Genomic DNA, 14,450 nt, shown 5'->3' with positions numbered 1-14,450 from the left:
AGGAGTATCGACTAAGCTATTCAGACAAACCCCACTATACTACATAATGTAAACCTGTTTATTGTTTGTTTCCTTGAAAGATACTAAATGCTTTGTTGACTCAGAGAAAAAGAAAAACCAAACCAAAACAAATAATACTGAGAAGTATTTCTTAGCTGCCTTCTCTGAAGCCCTTCCAGAACTCTAGAAGGCTAAAGCAAGATGTTGAGCTGAAAAGAGTATTACAGAAGTCTTGGGTATACTGGTACAAGCAAGGGAAAAGTATCTTTCGTTTAGAAACAAAGGTTATTTATTTTACTGAGCTCAGCTGTATGCCGTTCCCGGAAGTTGAGCTGGGAAATTCACTGTTAGTACCCAATATATCACTGTTTCTTAATGCTTAACTGAACTGCACATTTTTATTATATGCCAGTACTGTCTGCAGAGTTCAGACTTGTAACACTTCCTTTTCCTATCTGAGCCCTGCAACAACATCATGACAACCTTCTTTAGTCAAGATAAAAGGAAAACAAGACAGGAAGTTTTGGCACAATCTGTTTTTCCTCAACGGTTCCTCTTCTGCACCATTTCACAGCCAGCCATCACCAGCCAACATCTCTGGCTGATATTTCAGGAGGAAAACAGTTCCAAGCCACTGTTCTATACAATTGGCCTAAGGCTAATTTTTTGTTTAAACTGAGAAAGATTTCAACCATGCAGTGTCAAACCATGTCCTGCTTCAGTAATAAATAACTGCTTTGATTTGCTCAGCCTGGAAGAACTTGCTGCACTGTATCAAGTCCTGCTTTATTACCATGGTTTACAATTTATGATTGGCTGTAGGAATCAATTTTGGTACAAAAAGTTCTCGCCTAATGAATCACTTAAGTACTTCGTTTCCTGCAGATAAGCACACATTTTCAGTAGACAGAGGTAATTCAAAGCAGGTCAAACATGGTACATCTATAGCTGGCTTTTACCTCCGCTCTTCTCAACCCATTAAGGAGGTACAGTGTGCTTCCATACTTTCCTTCTACGAAAGTCTGATGTAGTACTTATTAAATTTATCTGAAAAGAAAAAAGCAGGACAGAAACACTGCAACAGAACTTCCATTAAAGAGAAAAAAAATATTCCACAAAAGCAGTAAAACAAAATATTAATTTTCACAGATCGATCCCCGCAAACACACACCTTATTCAATGAACCTTTACTTTCCATAATAGATTTTTTCCCTTTCATCTTTGTTGAGTATACAAATTCCAATTCCAGAACAGTGTTATGAACCAGAAACAGAACTGAAAGGTAAAAAATATTATAAATGAAAATGCAAAACCCTGGCAACTTAAAAGTTCTCTAGGTATTTAGTTCAGTTTTTAGTTTCACATAGTAGAGCCAAAGGGTTTGCTCCACACCATAAAGATTCATGTTCGCATCTTTGTGAGTTTATAGTAGCAGCGAATTTGCAAGAGCTACCATAGCTCCTGCAGGTCAGAACCCTGCCTCCCATGGAAACTAAGCTGGAAAATCAGTGGGAGGTTTGAGTCCCAAGCCTAAGTAAAAAATAAAAATAAAAAAGAGAAAATGAGCAACAAAGCCATTCTAATTTTTAAACTGCTTCAGACTAAGATTTAAGAGAGAACAACACCACAGAAGTCTCCTTGAAATAAAAGTTTTAAAAATTTACCAGCATTCAGTAAAGTACTTAAGTATGCATTAATAGCAGGAATAAGACATGGCATCTTAAAAGAAAAAAGACCAAAACCAACCTACCCTTGAGACTAATTCCCTTAATAAGAAAACTTTCATCGTTTCACAGATTTCTACTTCTTCCATCCAGTAATTATTCATAGCTTATAACCTGCTGAAAATACTGAAGTTTCAGTACAGAAACTCAGAAGAGCATCCTGCTGCTGGGTAAGATGCTTTAATAAAACCAATGTTACTTTGCTTCCCTTTGAAACAATCAAATAAAAGCTGAAGAAATAGGACCCCTCACTTTAAAGGACTTAATCCCCCCTCTCAACCTCTTTATATGAAGATTTCAGAAATCAAAGAGTAAACAATAAAAATTATGAATAAAAACTAACAAATAAACATCGGTGAAGCATTATTCTTAGAATATTCTTCCTTCCCTGGCACCTTTTCTGTCATTACATTTTCAAGAATCAACAAGTTTTGCTTCAGAATTCAAACTGTTCAAAAAATTATAAATCAGACATCAGGATATCTGTGAAACACTGTGATAAAGTAATTAGTACGCATAACCTGACTTGTCTAACTACTACACAGCTGTTTATGATATTTGCTGACAAAAGCCTCCCATCACCCTGGTGAGGGACAATCACTGAACCTCGCTGTTCTCTTCCCAGGTCTGAGAATACTGAAATGGTTTACTCTTATATGAACTAGAATCTTAAATCCACGGTTACCTATGAACCTAAATACATTTTGCCAGCTAGAAAGAGTACGAGCAGTATGTTGCTTTATCAATTGGTCTAATTCTTCTTATGCAGCCACATCTGCATCCCAGTTCCAGGGGTTATACAGACCCACTTCTACCATGACTGTAAAGAATACGCTATTTGAAACAAAGAGAAATAAGCATTAAGCCAGAAAATTTATACTGCATAAGGACAGGTATTCAAACACTTAATTCTTTGGCACTGCTATAAGTGCAGGAATATGTCCCTATTAGCATGTCAGGACAAAAACTAATGGTAATGAGGCCTTCAAAAGGCTCTTCAGAAGTCAATTTAGCCTTGTCAGAGATTTACTGAATGCAGTATAATTGCAAAGACTGCCAACACAAGAAATTTAATGTGATCCAGAGTAAGCTGAATAGCTACAGAAACTACAAGTAACATCAGGGAAAAAGGGAGAAGGCATTTGGATTGAAAGGATGGAAGGACTAAAATTACAGGGGAAGGGCGCTGAACAGCCCCATCCATTTTGAAAGGGTTTTATCTCAATCTCTCAGTCTCCATTGTCAAACTCAACAGTGTGAAGCATAACAGCAGCTATGGTATGGATGAACAGAGTGCTTTAAAAAGCGTCCCAATAGATCACAAATGCTCAAAGATTACTGGACAATAATACAGGAATAATAAGGCTTCTTGTTTTTAATTATAGCTTAAAGGGATGTCTCATATTGCTGTATTTTGTGTTGAATTAGGATGGACCTTTCCCAGAATAATAGGTATTGTAAGTGGCCAGAAGAAAATAACTGGGATCAAATTACTTCAAAGCAAATAATTGAACCACATCAATTTCTTTTAAGCAAAGGTGAAATGCATCATCAGCCAAGTGATGATTCACAGCTACATCACCCACACACATTGAACATTAAAGAAGTGATCTCAAAAAATGGGCAGAAACTTTTCCACCCTTCTGTGTTTGTCAATTGTCCACAAATAAAAGTTATTGATTTCATTTTAAATAACCTGCTGCTTTGCAGGAAGGTCTTCTGTGCAGTAATAAAGTCCTTCAAGCTATATAGCTTTCTTTTATACCCATGGAACACAATAGCATCATGCTCACATATAAATGCAGGACAAGGGATGTAATCTGAAGCAATACTTTTGCTTAAGAAGGAAACAGTTCTGTACTTGTATTCTACCATGAGATATTCAAAAGGATTAGAATGTGACAGCAAAAGTAATAATGCCAGATGTTCTCCCCTAACTAGCCCAATACTGCCAATCAAAACATTTATCCTGAGAAAGATGAGGATGGAGGATAATTATACAGTAACTTTTCCAATAAATACAAAATTAAGATATTCCAATAAATTATAAACATGAAGATTTGAGACCACCTACAAAAAATGTCGATACATACTAAATCTTAAATCAGTGGCAAATAAAAAACAATAGTCTACATTTCACATAAATCTGGTAAGGTTAAATGCCTATATGACAGGCATCATCTTCACAATGGGACACATGCAACAATCGCTGAGATGCTTTGATAGGCTTGAGCGACCAGCTTGGAGTACTTATTTGGGTTATGAGCAACCCTTCTGTGGCTGAGAATGCTGAGCAGCTTGCTCCCATCATCTTTATTTAATGGGTAGCTGTGTCCCTTAGCTCCTTTGGAATACATATAGTAGTATATATGACAAATTCCTTAGAGGCACTCTCTGCAAACTACCATTCTAGTCTTTGAAAAAAGCACATCTGAAGTAAATAATGATATAATGGTTATAGCTACTGCTTAAGAAATGTCTTTGCCTAATACCTCCGCCACGTGAATTTCACTTAGTTCTTGTTACAATTTACACACAATATATATATATTTTTAATTTCACTTTTACACGTCTTGTTTATCAAGGACCTCACTTGATCTTACTAATCTCATATACAGCTCTGGACAAATGGCTGGAATCAGTTCGTGCAGGATTTGTAGCAGCACCAAGAACTGCAGAGCAGAGACAGCACAGACAGTGGTTAGAAGCTCAGTGATTCTATGGCTTAAGTCAGGTGCCGCTGTCAGCTGTCTCCTCCCATTGTCTCAGAATTTACTGTGTCCCATACTGCGGGTTTCACAGTCACAAAAGTAATCAGAAGTGAGCAAGCTAAAAAAAAAATGCATGAAAAGAAATTAGTTTGCAGTTGAGTTAGTTCCTGATGTAGGTCAGTGTGCAACTGCACAAACTGCAGTACCATCAGAGAGGGAGAAAACTGCAACCCCTGGAGCTACCATCAAAACATTAAGAGCGAAGACTCATGCTTGAAGGACTTGCTCTGCAGACTCCTTTCAGACCTGTGTTTTTGGCATTGAGATGCATCCCACAATACACTATTGAACTAATCCCTTGCTTTCCATGACCAGGACTGTCAGTCGGTACCCCCTGGATAACAGATAACTAAATGTCAATTTAACATCAGGTTACTGGGCAGTATTCTGCGACCTATGCTACAGGAGAGGACTAGATAGATTAAAAATTGTTCTTCTTGTGAAGCTGCTTCTGAAATTATGACAGCTTAATATATGAGATTTTAAAAGGGGACTATTTATTCCAGAAAATAGTCATGTTTTGGAGCTATTGTCAAGTACAGTTTTTGTTCAGGAGGAATATCTAATTTACCTTTTACTACCGGATTACCCAGAAGCTACTCTTTTTAGCAAAAACATTGACTATAAAGTGTGAGAGTACCCCTTCCCACACCAGAACTGGCAGTAAGGACTTGGACATAACTGCCATAAATGCCAAAATGTAATATGCAATTAAAGCCTTATAACCTTGAAAACAATAAGCATCACTGAATATATTACAAAACTCACCCAAATCATTACAGTTAACAAGAGCATAAATACGTCAGTATGTACCTATATCAATGCTGTGGCAAGTTCTCTGGGTCATTGCTAGGGATATTCTTGTTCAGATAGGAATGCAAAAACACAGCCTTATAAAGTTGCTTAAGATACTGTGTTTTACGTGTGCAGAAAGAGGATCCACTAGATGCATTTGATTACAAAATGGGGGAGATAAAGATAAAGAGTTCTAATTCGGAAAATAAAATTAAAACATAATAATCCAGCCCTATTTGTGCTTGGTGCCCAAATTCTGCATTATATATGAGTACAATAAGCTTTTAAAAATTTGTACACAAATACCTGGCTTTGATTGCAGGTCAATTATTAAAAAAAATATTAAGGAAGGCTATCATTTCAACATTCTGTTATAAAGACAGCCTTCAGAAAACTGAAAATACAACAGACCTAATAAACAGACCTGCCCGTTCAGATTTCCTCAGATACATTCTCCTCTTTCCACCTGGAAGCTTTCCCTGAACATATGCCAAATACTTTATAATCACTTCCATTAGGTTTCCCACACATTTGTTGCTTGGGTGAGATGATGAGATTGAACAATATCCCGAGATCCCAAGAACACCTGCACAGTATGTGCATTGATTGCGTGCACAAAGGTCATAAAATGCACTGCAGGACTTGCAATACATGTGCTTTTATACGTGCTGGTCTGGAAATCCTTAGAAAAATAGGAATTCTGCTTCAGGTTGCCTGGATTCCTCCTCACTAGCACAAAATCTCATCTGAGTACTCCTTTACTGAGAAAGATAGAGTTATGAGAGCTGCATATACTTCCCTCAATAGAGCAAATAAACATGGATTCAAAAGCCCACAGGATTTTGAATGACGCATACCAGATAGTTCAAGTACTCAAAGTAGAAACAAACTGATACTTGACTGATAATTATTTACATTTTTTTCCTATTTGTACCTGTTAGAGAAAAGTCAACCATCTCAATAACTACTTAAAGTTCCTGGAATTTCTTAGTCTTCTACACATGCAGTGCAGACCAGTTTTTGTGCTGAACAATTCTCAGATAGGGTTGTTTCTCTAGAGATTAGAAAATACATGGTATTATAGGTAGGGTTTTGCAGGGGGGTGGCTGTCTTGTTCAGGAGACTTTCTGTGAACAAGTAATAAATTCTAACACCCAGTGCTAAAGATATGTTGATTTATCACCGGTTTATTTTTAAACCACGATCTCATACTGTAACTACCACCATTGTCCTCAGATTAATATTACCCTGAGGGCTTCCCTTTGCCAATATAGTATAATAGTTAACTTTAATAAGAATCCCAGCCTTTTTACTAATTCATTGTACCATCCTATGAAGCTCAGCTTTAAGTTTAATTTTAGAAGTTATACAGCACATTCATAGTGGATTCTTGGTATATTAATAATGCTGAAATTTAAAATTGGACATAGCATACTGCACAGTACTACACAAATTGCAGTTGTTTAGTCCCAGACTTCACTCTTGCCATTGTTGCTTAACCTATTCAAAGGAATACATAATGAAAAGGATTTAACAACATAAGAAGCAGCTACATCTTGAAAGCTTACACAAATGTCACCAGCAGAGATCTTGTGGAATACACAATACAGATGAGATAGAGCCAAGAATAATTATCATGTGGATGACCCTGTAGAGTTAAAAAATACGACAACGTGTGAGCAGGAAATTATTAAATTTTATTACTAAATTATGATAAACAATACTTATCTTATGCAATCTGTAACCTCAGTCTAAAGAGATCTTGCTGATGAATAATTTACCATTACAAGAACACAGTGTATTGTTATCACAGATGGAGGTTCCAGATAACAGGATTTAGGGCTCGGGGCTCTTTTTTCTTAACGTTTATATACAACATACAACTGGAAGTAAACGTTTCTTGTTCCTATGTGAAATAGGAATTAGAATGGCGGGACCTTACAGCATACTTATCAAAAACATTTCAGTCTTCAAAGGAAGATGTTCCATACAGTATGTCAGAGTACACTAAATATCCCATTAGTTAGGTGAAGTAGCGGCTCAGGACTCCTGAGACTAGGAATTTCTGCTGGGAAAATAATCACTTCTGTTCTCCTGCACCATAGCAAAACATTTATATGAACAAGAGGTCACGGTTTGCTAGCAAAATAAATACAAATGCTTTATCTTAAAACAAAGCAAGACAGCAACAACAACAACAAAAAAAACATCTCAAATAGTGTGCTATTATCCCTGCTAGGGCTTCTGTGGAACAGCAATAACCAAGTTTGAACGCAATCAAACAGAAGGTTGGACACAGACACCTAAACAGCTGTGTAATAACTTCAATGACACTGAACAAACGCAGCAAAATAAAACAAGACGTGGTGGAACTGGATATGGTAGCATTCATCTGATTTTATAGCTTGGCTGTACTGTCAGCAGGATACAGTTGCTGCAGATATGAACTATAGCTCTCTTCTCTTTCTCCACTCCCCTTTGTCTGGATTATGCTCCCTGACACCTCACCAGCTTCCTTTGACAGTGCACCTCAAACAACTGTTGCACTGAAGCTGGAAGAAAACCATATGAAATTCTTTAGAAGTCATTAATACTGTTATCAGCTGTATGTCACGCACTACTAGTACAAGACAAAAGTCATTTCAGGAGAAAATGACAAAACCATTTTAGCATATTTCCCGTGTTTCAGAGCAATGAAACAACTCTAAACATGTCCAGGTGGAAAGGGACAATATACATTACATCACTTAGCGTTTGCTTTCCAAGTACACACTATTTCTTAGAGATATGTATAACAATTACCTTTTGCTCCTCTAATATTATGGCCCTGTCCTGATCCTAGCTAGGATCCTACCAGCACAGGTTTTGTATGTTTTGATATTCATCAGTTTAGTAAATCAGTCTCCTTTTGCCTGCCTCAGTCTGCTTGTAGCAATGTAACTACTGAAACATTAAGAATGCTTTCCTATATCAGAGCACAAGCCAACCTCTTTGGGTAATATTGAAGCAGCATTCCCTGTGGAAGGTGGCCCTGCAATGGGCCATGTTATGATCCCGGGGTTCTTCTAACATATCTCATGGTACTTACGGTCCAGTAAGATAAAACTGATTTCCATCACAGTTGTATCTACATCAGAGTCAAATGAGAATTTGAGAAGTCAGACAAATATTCTTAGCTTTATACTAGAACCATTAAAAGTGGGCTGTCTACTTCTTGTCCTTACAGTACTACTTACCCCTTATGCAAGTTTACAGTCACTTAGCAACTTGGTGGTAACTGTCTTCGTTTCAGGAATATTGATAACTAGGCTATGAAACTACTGGCTCAGTAAAAATAACATCTTAAATAAAGGGCATGTCAGTCAAGTTATTCCTATTCTAGGAAATTCTGTGTGTACTCTGAGTCAGATTGCTTTGACAGATAAAGCATATAGTCAAGACATAGCCTGAAAAAGTTACATGTGCATTATTAAATAACCAGAATTTATTGAATATCAAATCCATCCAGTTCTTGAGGTATTTGTATAATGCTAAAAATGAAAGAAAACATGTATCCTTTCAGAATAATTTACATACTTAGGTAAAATAGTTTTATTTAATTTTAAATCAGCCTTCAAAATGATGCATTCTTGTTATGGTGTAAGAGAAATTATCTGCTTTGGCATCACTTTAAGGCCCAAATAATTTGCATTTCTTTTATTCTGTTTTCTATATACACACAGATGTTTGACAAACTATGTTATTAACTTGTCACACGATCAGAGAAAGCATTTTATGGAAAAAATTAAGTCACCATATTACTCAAATTTTATCTGCAGTCTTTTGCAAGTAATGCTGTGAGACAGTTTATAACAAACAGAGGAACTATGGCTGAAGTTAGTTTTAAAATATATGAGGATGGATGTGTCAAGAGATCAATTTGTATCCCTTTACTGTGTTGTTCACTGTAGCCTCAACACATGGATGATATAACATACCTTTTTTAAAAAACAGTGTATACATTTATTTGTGCAGACCACTGTGTAAAAAGAGGGGAAGAAGCTGTGAATTCTCTTTCTCTTGAGATTAATATGCAAAAAAGAAGGAAAGCGTGAACAACTGTAGAGCCAACAAAAGCTCTCTTTACACTGGTGGAGGATGGAGTAATATGTTTTAACAAGTGAAAAGGAAGAAAAATCAGAACTAGCTATGTTAGAAACTTACAGGAGAATCAAAAAAATTAAGTGAATGTAGCAGTTGTTTCCAATGACCCATCCACACAAACATGTCCTAATGACCCACTCATTCAGAGTCGAAAATATAGATCAGCAAGATTCTTAATTTCTTAATTCTTAATTTCCTATATTTTTAAACCAGTCTCTGTGGTCAAAAACAAATGTGTTTCAGGAACAATCTCTCTGCCCTTCTGCTATATAACCCCCCTGTACAGAGCTCATGAGAAAGTGTATTAATTGAGTATTACACAAGTCAACTGAATGATACCTTTTGACCTCAAATTAGAGGCACACAATAAGAGCATGGAGTTCACAAAACCCAACAGAAAACAGCAAACATCCAAAAGCACTGAAGGCAATGAGTGCAGGGAGAAGAAGAAACAGGAGTTCTAAACTCCGAATGATTCCTCCTGAGCAGGGAATGATGCCAAGTGATAGGATATCAAATTTTCACAGAACTGCTGTAACGGAAGCCTGGGTTTGCAGCTGTAGCAGGATTCTAGAAACAAAGGGAATGAGAAAAACAAAGCAAAGCAAAACAAAAATATGGTCCAACAGAGCAGATGAGGTATTGAGAATTAAAGAGTACGGCTGTAAGACAGAAGAGTCAGAGGAATGGACTGCTTTAAAAGAGCAAATAAGGTAAAAGGAGATGGAATAATCACATGAGGTTAAAAGACAATCATCAATATTATTAGTCGGGGCTAGGAATGAGAGAGGTTGACATAAGCAATGGTTGACAAAGAAAGAACAGTGTTATATCTGTTTAAAAAAAACTTAGATTCTTGTGTAAAGTTCAACATCTGGAAGTTAAGTTAAGCAGAAATAGAGGCAAGTTGACAATGGCTTGTTACTAGTGAATAGTCACATTCAGGAAGGAAGTGCGCAAAATTAAAATGAGAATTAACTTGAAGTGAGGAACTATGTTTAGTGACAGAAATTTCTCCAAGGTGTTGCAGTCTAACACAATCACAAAGACAATCAGCTGTCAGAAAATAGTTAGAAAGAGGCTACATATATACATATCTATATATATATGTATATATAGATGGTAACAGAAATAATCAATTAATTAGCCATGAAGAAAAAGAAAATTTAGAAGTAGAAATAATAATAAGGAAAAACCTTGCTAGAGTTATTCATGAATAAGAAGACTAAAAGAAGCTGTCCACAACAGTTTTTTATAGGAACTACTCACATAAAAAGGGTATTTCACACATTTTCCAGCCTTTGAATGCATTTTAGAAATGCAAAATGGGAAGGACAGCATGAAATCAAATTATTTCTCCTGAATCAGCAATCGAGGCTTCTGAAGCCACATAGATTTAAAAAAAAGGTAATTAGAAAGCATAAAATGTTTGAATACATACACAGGAAGCAAAGAAGTGAGAACAGCCTGTATGAAATTTATTAAGAAAGTGACCAAGACTGAGCTGAAACAGTCTGAAACCATAGGTTACAGAAAAAATACTTATAATAGGAAAAGCAGAGACAGACAGAACTCTTTTTTTCTTTTTTTTTTTTGAGTACATTAGACAATTCAGCATCACATCACACTTCATCTCTTCCTAAAGAGATTTAAATTTTACATGTGTCATTTAGATGAAAACACTTACACTGATCATATTTTTTTTTTGCCTGCTAAATTAGTGGGCCTTCCATTAACATTTCTAATAAATGGACTTGATAAGAAAGTGAACATCTATTTTTATTCTGAAAAATGTCAGTGAAACTTTGACTTATCTTCAAAGGGTTTCTGAAAACAATTGTATCTTCTGATACTTTTCCCCTCAAGAGTAGTATAATGCAGTTAAGCACATCCGTGGAGAGAGATGTTATGATACATTCCAAACTAATGGAACAAAATTAAAAATAACAGGACATACTTGAAAGAAGGGTGGTATTTTTGTCTTTACCTGGCATAATCTTGCCCTACTCATTTTCTTTCAGAAAACAATAGCTGTGCATAATTGCTAGATATTAGAGAAAAGAAATAGGGTTTTCTTTTCAAAAAGATACTTTTAAAATTTGCCAAAATATTTGATACATACTATGACTTTCATAGTTCAGAGAGAATTTAAAAAGAAAGCTTTTCTTTTTTAATACAGGCAACTTAACGATAGTGATTGCCTCACAAAACAAAAACTAACTCAGTTTACTCAAGGTCTACCACGCTGAAAATTTAAAGTCTGACATGGAGTGTACCTTTAACAATTTTAAGTGACAGAGGCACACAGGGTACAGCTGAAGTCTACCTAGTAAGCATGAAAATTTCAAACCAAGTTTAGAAACTCAACTTTCTGGAAAACAGAGTGGCTTCCTCTTTTTCTAGAAGAGGCGTTAAGTTCATTTCCTCACTGTTATTCAATTTTACTTGCAGCTAGTGCCAGAAAAAAATACCACTAAATAACAACAACAAAAATCACTCCACTGAAACGTGCTGATATAATCATATTGCAGAAGTAGTCATTCTCCCTCCTCTCCAGCAACCTGCCTCTTCTGTAGTCATTAAATCTTTCTGTAAAGTCATTGTACACTTGTCTAAAGAATTGCTGAAGAATTCAGTTAGAGATTCTATGGGGTGCAACTTAAGCTCACAGAAATATTCCCTAGACTGATCCTTCCTTTTAAATATTCAGAGATCCTTATTATGGGCTCAGGAAAGTTTTTTGGACAGAAAGAAAAATGACAGCAATGATTGTCTGACTTCCATCAACATATATCCTCGTATTTCCTATACATTTCAAGATTTATAAAACTACATTTTTCCTGCTTTTCAAGACAACTTACTTCCTAAGATTTATAGTGCATACTGGTGCTGTCTACCCAGCAAAGCTGAATGATGTTAACAAAAGAAAGATACCCATGTCTCACATCTGCTCAGTGATTGCAAGAAAGATGAGACTGGAAAAAGGAAAACAAACCAATAGAAAGAACACAAGAAGAAAGCCTGAAAAGTCTGGCTACTTTGCAATCTTTCCCCCTTTCCTTCCCGCTTTAAAAAGGGAAGGTATGTATATTTACATACCTTTTGTGTCCTTTGACAGAATATTGATGCAAAAGTTTATCAGAAACATGCTAATTACTGAGGCAGCCTCTAGTCTCCCAACTTCTTCCTGCCACTAATGGTTTTAGCTTAAACTAATGGTTTTAGTTTAAAATCATTCCCCCTTGTCCTGTCATTATTTAAATGAGCAAAGAGTCACTCTATCTTTTTTTTTTAAGTCCCCTTTAAGTGTTGAAAGGCTGCAATAATGAGGTCTCCCCGGAGCCTTCTCTTCTCCAGGCTGAGCATTGCAAGCTCTCTCAGCCTTTCTTCATAGGAGAGGTGCTCCAGCCCTCTGATCATCCTTGTAGCACTCCCCTGGACTCACTCTAACAGGTCCACATCCTTCCTGTGCTAGAGGCCCCAGACCTGGATGCAGTACTCTAGGGGGTGCCTCACAAGGGCAGAGTAGGAAGGCACAATCCCTTTCCTTGATGTGCTGGCTACCCTGCTGCTGATGCAGCCCACGACACAGTTGGCCTTCTGGGCTGCAAGCGTGCACTGCTGGCTCATGCTGAGCCTTTCATCCACCAGAACCCCCAAGTCCTTCTCTGCAGGGCTGTTCTCAATGAGTTCTTCTCCCAGTTTGTAATTCTATCTGGGATTGCCCCAGCCCCTCTGCAGCAACCGTGCATTTAGACTTGTTGAACCTCATTAGGTTCACATGGGCCCAATTCTCAAGCTTGTCCAGGTCCCTTTAGATGGCATTCCTTCCTTCTGGTGTATCAACTGCACTACTCAGCTTGGTGTCATCTGCAAATTTGCTGAGGGTGCATTCAATCCCACTATGTCATTGATGAAGATACTAAACTGGTCCAAGGACAGACCCCTGAGATACACCACTTGTCAGTAGCCTCCACCTGGACATAGATCCATTGATCACCACTCTCTGGGTGCAACCTTCAAGCCAATTCCTTATCCACTGAATGGTCCACCCATCAAATCCATATCTCTCCAATTTGGAGACCAGGATGTCATGTGGGACTGTTGTCAAATTTCTTGAAGAAGTCCAGGTAGATGATATCAATCGGTCTTTCTTTGTCAATTGATGTAGTCACTCCAACACAGAAGGCAAATCATTCCTGACCAGTCTGGTGGCCCTTGGTGAAGCCATGCTGGCTGTCTTGGATCACCTCCTTGTCTTGCATGTGCCTTGACATTACTTCCAGTAGGATCTTTTCCATAATCTTGCCAGGATTGTTCAGTGGCAGAGACTTTTTCCACAGCTCTCATGCAATTTGTGTAAAAATTTCTAATTATGAAATTTTCTCCATTCAACCTTGAGTCCAAAGTGGTACAAAGCAATAACACAACCCTGATTTCTCAAGTCCTGAAGACATGTTCCTGCTATCTATCTAAATGAAGAACTAATATAATTCTTGACAATAATTCTACTGCTTACACTGCTGTTCTAAGCAGACTACTGGAATGACAATTGTCTTACTACACACTAATTTTTTGATGCACTATTTAATTAGTGTAACAAAAGTACTGAAATAGCACTAAACAAAAAAAGTAGCTTTTGTTACGTTTAAAAGGCAGTTATAGCCTTCAATGAAATGTATGTTTCCCACATGAACTTGATCACAAAAGAAAAAACAACAACAACAACAAACAACAACCAAACCCACTACCGGTGGAGGTTAACAATTAAGTGCTTTATTTCTCAGAGGATTTCAGAATGGATTGAATGACCTGTCTTTCAAAATTCATCATCACAAATATACATATACATATATGTATATATACATATACAAAAATGTATACATCATTAGGGTCAAGAGAAGTCCTTAGTTCCACTAATTTGTGGTTACACAGTAACTCTTTCTCTTCTGCTCTTCCCCTCCTAAACCTTCCTTCCAAGAAAAGCAGCTATTTATTAGGCTACATCAGTTTCCAG

At 36.9% G+C, this 14,450-nt stretch overlaps 1 protein-coding gene and 1 long non-coding RNA gene across 5 annotated transcripts in view; both read right to left on the bottom strand.

Annotated features, from left to right (window-relative positions):
* The window catches only part of STXBP6 (syntaxin binding protein 6), a 113,495-nt gene that overhangs the window by 44,038 nt on the left and 55,007 nt on the right, over window positions 1–14,450 (bottom strand). The window lies entirely within an intron of this gene.
* The window catches only part of LOC308195696, a 50,348-nt gene that overhangs the window by 21,414 nt on the left and 14,484 nt on the right, over window positions 1–14,450 (bottom strand). The window contains exon 2 of the long non-coding RNA XR_013951745.1: window positions 1–14,450. This exon is cut by the window's left edge and continues 21,414 nt beyond it. This is a non-coding gene — a long non-coding RNA (uncharacterized lncRNA).

Source organism: Anser brachyrhynchus, assembly GCF_964034855.1.
Source record: "Anser brachyrhynchus genome assembly, chromosome: 5".
NCBI lineage: Eukaryota > Metazoa > Chordata > Aves > Anseriformes > Anatidae > Anser > Anser brachyrhynchus.
This window is presented reverse-complemented; position numbering and strand designations above follow the sequence as displayed.